We start from the raw sequence: 7819 nt of genomic DNA, 5'->3' as shown, positions 1-7819 counted from the left end.
ATCTAATTAGCAACTGACGTTTTTCGAAACTAAATAATTAATAGTTAAAAGATAGTTAATTAGATAACAATGGGTAGTTACTATAACAACTAAATTGGTAGTTACTATAACAACTAAATTATATACCATCTTAGAAACTAAAAAAAAATTGATTTCTAAATTAGTATATAATTAGTTACAAAGGTTTTAACTATCAATTATTTAGTTTCTAAATTTGGTAGCAAAAACATTGGTTGTTAAATAGATACCAATTTATAAATCAATAATAGAAACTAATTTAAAAACCAAAATTAATTATTTTTTGTCACTAAAAATTAGTTTTTATTTCATGATTTTCTTATAGTGTATGTGTACTTACTTTATTTTTTTGTCTTAAAAAAATAAAAAATTAATAAAAAAATATAAAATATAAAATTTAAATAAATAAATATATCAAATTATCTAAATTCATTCACAACAGCTATTTCAATATATTTCTTTTTCTAATACCATTGGAAACATAAACTTAGTCGTAAAACTTATTACATTTAGAGTGGCCAAAATTATCATCATTTACTTTCTCTTTAAATATAGTTGTCATCTTGGAATTAATTATAGTTGTTACTATTTTTTCTTCCTCTTATCACTCACACAAATCCTTTAATAAATATGTTCATACCAACATTATAAGTATAATAATAGTATAAAAAATGAAGGATTATGAATAAATAAAATTTTTCATTTTTATTTAAATAATACATACATATAATGTAAGAATAATGATATAACTATTGTAATATATATATATTGTGTGTATTCTCATCTTATATTTTGATTTTGTTAGTGAATTGTATAAAATAATTATGTATGAGTAAAAAATATTTTAGAATATTTATGCTACAATGAAATCAATATATTATAAAAACATGTTATAAATATAAAAATGGGTAGTATTTATTGTTTGAAAATTGAAAAGATGGTGAATGATATAAAGCAATGAATGTGAATATGATTCAAAAATCGTATAACTGATAATCAATTAACACGTTTTATGGTCAATGATGGTATCAATCCTATGAAAGAAGTCTTTGGGTAGTGCATCCTATATTTGACACAAGACCAATTCATGTTTAATGCTCCTTAAAATCGGGTAATGTGAAACACATAGTACCTTTTCTTTGGCAAATCATCATCAATATCTCCAAGAAAATCAACAAAGAGAATCTATTTCACTAAGTATAAATCCACTTTTTTATAATATTTCTTCAATACTTGGTCTCAATATTTGGTACAGTGTGTGTGCATGACATTGACAAAAATAATGAAGATGCATAAAAGCAAGCACGCTTACACCATAATAGAATAATCACGAGATAGTGTGTTTATGAATGTAATATGTGCTGAAAACCGTGTCAAAGAAGGTAGAGTTAGTTGACTAAATAGTATATATTATACAATGTCATAAATAATACTTATAGATACAATGTAACAATAATGCTTTTTTTAGATGATAGTGGAGTGTAAATAAAAGGAAATGAAAAGAAAAAAGTGAAAAGTTATTTTGTTTGAAGGGAAAAAAAGTGAGTATATCGAGTAAAAATTTGGAGATAATATAATTGATGTGATTGAAATATAAAAAAATTATTTATATAATTTATGAATTTATTGAAATACCACTATATTTAAATTATGAAGGAATTGAATTAAAAGAAATTTATATACATATATTTAAAATTTGTATTTAAAGAAGAAATCACAATTAATTTTTTAGAACATGTAAAGTATATAATTGTATTATTAATTTATTTACGAAAATATATCTAACTTAAAATTTTGAAAGATTTGAATTAAAATAGAGAACAATGTTTATCAATAAAATAATTTTATTTTTAATTGTAATTATTATTTATTGTAGTTAACAAAAATTGATCCTAGAATAGGTCAAAATCAATTAGGCATCTCTAAATAGTCGGTTAGTTGTTTGGCTAAACTTGTCATTGGTCAAACCATTAACACTAAATTTGTATACTAACGTGATTAACACTAAATTATACGCATGAGATTTTGGCCAACTCCAATTCTAGATTTTCCTCAAATCCTTGCAATCCATTTTTTTTCTCTCACAAATAGTTTGCTAAAAATGCAAATACTTTTTCTACTATATTGTGCTCTTACTTATTAGTTGTTTTAATTCTTATACAATTAACTCATAATTTTTTGTTATCAAACTCAAGTTAAGTGGAAGTGACAATCTTTTATTCGACATGTGAATTTATAATTTATTTTGCTACTTTTGAATTTGATACCTTTTACTAAAATTCTACCAATAATAATACAAAAAAAACTTAAATAAAAATTAATTTTAAAAATAAAAATATTTGATTATTATATTAATTAAGTTAAATAGTGTTTTATAAACTAAAAATTTATTGCTATTTAAAATAGTTTTTATTATTAATAAAAATTTATAAAATAGTTTTTAAATTAATATCTAATCACTACAAGAAAACCATGAAATAAAAACCAATTTGTTGAAACCAAAATAATTAGTTGCAATAGTAACTAAATTAGAGACCATTTTAGAAACTAAAAAGAAATTTGGTTTCTAAACTAGTTTCTATTATTTTCTATTATTGTTAAATAGTTTCTAAATTGGTATCTAATTAGCAACCAAGGTTTTTGCTACCAAATTATTTGGTAGCAAAAATAGAAAATAATAGAAAATAATAGAAACTAATTTAGAAACCAATTTTTTTTAGTTTCTAAAATGGTCTCTATTTTAGTTTCTATTGTAACTAATTATTTTGGTCTCTAAAAATTGGTTTCTATTTCATGATTTTCTTGTAGTGAATATTCACTATCAAAGTTTTAGATTATATATTAATTTAAAAACTAATTTATAAATCTTTATTAATAATATAAAATATTTTATATATCAATATTTTTTTAGTTTATAAAATAGTATATAACTTAATCAATATAGTAACTAATTATTTTTTGTCTCTAAAATTAATTTATATTTAATTATTTATATATATTATAACACTATAAAAAAGTATGTACAATATTTATAATAATCTAGAATATAAACTTAAACATATACAACATATAAATATAAATATGAATATTTATAAATAGAGGATAACTATGAAAATCTCTATTATTTTCGGATATTAATCTTATACTCCAGTAATCTTAGTTCATGATATAAACAAACACACACAAAAGTAATATATTGAACTAAACTAAATTTCTAATATACGAGAATATATACAAAATGCACTTTCTTTTTCAATCAAATATAAACATACAAATCCATGTACCAACCATAATAATTGATAAGTATCAAATTTCAATATATTTCATATTAAAATACAGACATTTATGAATGTTAATTGATAAAATAACTCATAATTTATGAATTTATATATTTTTTTACATATTTTGTGATTTTGATTTAAATAAGAACAATTTATTCTCAAATTTGTATTAATTTCAGGATTCTATGGAAGAATTCAAATGATTGGGCTAAATGAGTATTACCGTTAATGAAGATGAATATTCCTTGTCTGATGTGATGCATCAAATGGAGCGCACGAAGTCACAATGGAGAAAGGGAGGTTCTGATGAACTCTAATTGCAAATGAAAAAGAGACAATGACTTAAGCATAAAAGAGGAAAAAACAGAGAAAAGAAAATACAAAAGAAATTCTTATTTATTTGTATATTAGAGAGTAAAATACATGGTGTATATATAAGAAAAATATTAAGATCTAGCTGAAACAGAAAAGGAAAGTTGGATCAAACAAACAAAGTCCAATAACTTAAAACAGAAAAACTTAATATGTTAACAATGAGGATATACAAAACTGGAAAGGGAAAGTTGGTACCAACCAGTACTCACCAAAGCTCGCCCAAACTTGCCAGAGAATCTCGCCCAAGCCAGACACCCAGAGAATCTCGCTCATGCGAGATTACTCCAGTAACGTTGGGCTTTCTTTCGTACAACTCATTCAGGCGAGCCCAATAACGCCCAGGCAAGAAGTCACTTAGCCCAAGCCTAACTATGTTAAATATGAGGCTTGAGGCAAACCCTAGACAACAGGATTGAGAGGAAAACGTCATTGAGTGGATTGGAATCCAATCGGGAGAATATAAGGTGTTAGAAACAATAGGGGAGGAAGCCATCAAGGAGAAACATTCTGGATCTTCTTTTCTTGATCTCCATGCTTGTAATAGCCAACATGTGTGATTAATTCTATACTTGGGATTGAGAGTAATATGTTCAAACTCTTATGTATTGAGGTGATATCTAAACATAATATTTTGTTCTTGATTGATGACTGATATTGTCATTTTGTTTGTAATGCTTGTTCGCCATGATCTCGATACTTGGATTTGACTGAAAAGTACTCATAGTTTCTAACCCAAGTGATAATGCTTAACATATTTAAATGGTAGGAATAGATTTGAAATGTTAATTGCAATCAACGTCTAATCTTAATGATAATTTTTTATAAATATGAATCGATATAAATGAATTTTATATGGGCATCAATATCAATCAAAGGATACAATATTGTCATGCTAATCAAAATACAAAATAGTAAGAAAGATGAACCTCAATCCCCATTTTTCCAATTGAACCAACAAACTCTTTGACTTGTTTTCTTATTAATCATCGCAATTATAACAAATTCCAACAAACTTTATTATTTTGTTTCCTATTTAGTAAATCTTTTACTTGATTATTCAACCGTTCCTTGTGGGTTCGATATCCTTTTTTATGGAAAAATTATTACTTTTGACAACATGATGCACTTGACGTAGAAAAGTCATCAATAATCTAATTTCATTTCAATACCAATATACAACAATCATGTAGACCACACATAGATCTACAAATTAAAGATATTTAACAAGCGAATTATGAACTAACGCCTTCCAAAAGACCTTTATTAAGTACGCCCTACCAAATACTAACATCTAATTAAATTCAGTACTTAGATTTACAAACGAATCTGTATATCATGATATCATGGTAAGTTCAATACAGCTCAAGTCGTGTATCTATAGGTGACCATGGTATGTATGAATTCTCTCTTCTAATTCACCACCAAATATCTTAGTTTATGTGACTTAGATCATCAATGAAGCAAAATGATCTCTGTTACAACATATGAGTTAATACTTAATACACAATCAAACAATGACTCACACATTATCCCAAATGTATATGAATTCTATCATTCGAAGTAATCATTCTCACACAATACATATCATTTAAGAATTTCTCAAATTAATTTTGTTCTTACAATTTATCCGAGACTGAATGTCCCCTATCGAATTCCTCCAGTCTTCTCTTCAATTCCAATTGCTCTTCTTTGATGTTCGAGAGGGTGGGTACCTACAAAGATACTCCGACACTCAAATTAGATGAGGTCAATGTGAGTGATATAGTTCAGAATTCAGAGTAACATTACCTTTCACCATGGGGGTCCCCTCTTATTTAAACTATTTTAGTGGGCATTATCCTGTCAGAATGATTAAAATAGGCCCAATGAGCATATAATCACACTTTGTAGCCCCTACTCGGGATTAATACTTTTAACTTGGGGCGTGACGTGGACACTCCTTTTTACCGAGAGACCGGTAGGCCGTGTGGGTAACCGACCATCCAGATTTCCCGTCTCTGCTGAGTGGAGGTTTTGTTGCTGAGGGACACTGGAACTTCAATGGATTGGCTTACCTGTTGACCTGTGAAGAGCGAATGTCTGACTCCCGCTGACCCTTGGTATAACACTTGCCCCCTAGGCTTGAGCTAGCTAGGTAGTGTATTGTACCTCCGACACGAACCTGTCCTGTTTTAATTTGCTAACCTTTGCTTCAGCCGCGAACCTTCTTTCCTCTCCCAACCTTTTCTTCTTTTATGCCACCGATTTTGTGTCTCAGCACACCAACAATCTTTGTGACATTATTCGTGGGTCAATTAACGACATGTTTGATGTTGTCCATGTGAATAAGTCTTTGTTCGCAGTTAGCATATCCGTGATCTTTCATTTTCTCCTCCTTCCATATTGGCACTGATCCGTGTGTTCTGTCCCGACTTCCCGATCTGCAGAGGGACGGTTTCGTCCTTTCGTTCTACACGTGGCTCATCATTTGGCCGTGGGTCAAAGTCTCCCTTAGCAGCTATTGAATTCACATCCCTCTTGTGCAACGTATATCTTGGTAGGATTCTCAAACTCGTCGCAAAGCATTCCCTTGCGGTTTTCTAATGCACCCTCACTCTCGCTACACGCCCATCTTCAGATGGAAACTTCATGGTTAGGTGGTGCGTTGAAACGATGACTCCCAACCGATATATGGACGATCTTCCCAACAATGCGTTATAAGATGTTTCGGCGCCAACAATAAAGTATAGAATTTTGACGGTTTTTCGCTTCTCGTCCTCCCAAAACTTAGTGTGCAAATCAACATAACCTCTGGTGTCTACCCTTTTCCCCGAGAATCCGACTATCTAATCGTCATGGGGAACAAATTACTCTCACAAAATTCCTATTTTCTTGAAGGTTTTGAGGAAGAGAACATCTACTAAACTTCCCTAATCAACTAAAGTTTTAATCACTGTATAGTTTGTCACCTTCATTTTGATAACCATGGGGTCATCTTAATTCATGTCTATTCTCCTGAAATCTTCATCGATGAACGTTATCGGAGGTATGGTGCGCCGACTCCTTCCGATGAAATTGATAGAATGTAGGTTGCGAGCATGGTGTTTCCAGGGCGAGTAAGTGGATCCTCCTCATGCAAATCTGTTTGTTGTGGTGTTAATAACCCGTTTGGAAGGGGGGGCTTGGCCTCTCTTCTTCTGTCGACCCTTCGCTCCGGTGTTCGTGATCTTGGCCAATAACTTTTCTGATTTGTCTTGGCCTCTCGCCCCTCATACTTTCCTTCTTCTCTACCATCCTTCCGCACAAAACGCCTCAAGTGACTGGCCTATACCAAATCCTCTATTTTGTCCTTCAGTATGGCGCACTTTTCAGTGGTATGATCATAATTTCAATGATACTGGCAGTGTCGGATTTGGTCTGCATTGGGGGAGTTGGGGTTCTTTTGAAAGGTGATATTAAGTCGGTGTTCAAGGCTTCATACAGAACTCTCGACCTCAGGGGGTATATTGAGGGAACCTCGTTGGCTTTGGGAATTCCCTTGGTGTTCTTGGTGGCCGCATAGGTCGCGACGCCTCTTTTACTTGTCGAGTTCCCACATCTTTGCTTACCTTCATTTTGAATTCCTACATGAACTTTGCTGCCCTCTGCCTCAGCTCGTCCATGCTTCCGACTGATTTTTTGTAAAAACTATCAGATAGGGGTCTTGACTTCAGGGCAATTACTAATTGGTGTAAGGCCACTTCCGGGCTCAATTTCGAATACCAAGGGCTACTTTTTCAAAACCTCTCCAAGAAGGATCGAAGCGTCTCAGACCTCCCTTGTTTGATATTTACTAAGGCGAGGGAGGTTAGGTGATGTAGTTTGCTTGTGGCGAATTGAGCAAAGAATTTTGATACCGGGGTGTCGAAACAATCAATTGTAAAGGGGGGTAGGCGAGTAAACCAATTCAACGTGACCCCCTTTCAACGAGGTGGGGAAGACACAACAAAGTAGGGCGTCGTCTTCCGTATACAAGCTGACTTGAGTAATGTGCGTCTCGACATGCTCATTTGAATCATCGCTGCCATCATATTTGTCAATCGTTGGACCCTTCCAACTGGGTGGGAGAGTTACCAGCATGATTGATTCTATGAAGTGGTGTTGGCAAGACAATGCCCCTACACTCC

This window comes from Phaseolus vulgaris, chromosome 4, assembly GCF_000499845.2.
Source record: "Phaseolus vulgaris cultivar G19833 chromosome 4, P. vulgaris v2.0, whole genome shotgun sequence".
Lineage (NCBI taxonomy): Eukaryota > Viridiplantae > Streptophyta > Magnoliopsida > Fabales > Fabaceae > Phaseolus > Phaseolus vulgaris.
The sequence above is the reverse complement of the archived record's forward strand: the minus strand, read 5'-3'. Positions refer to the sequence as shown.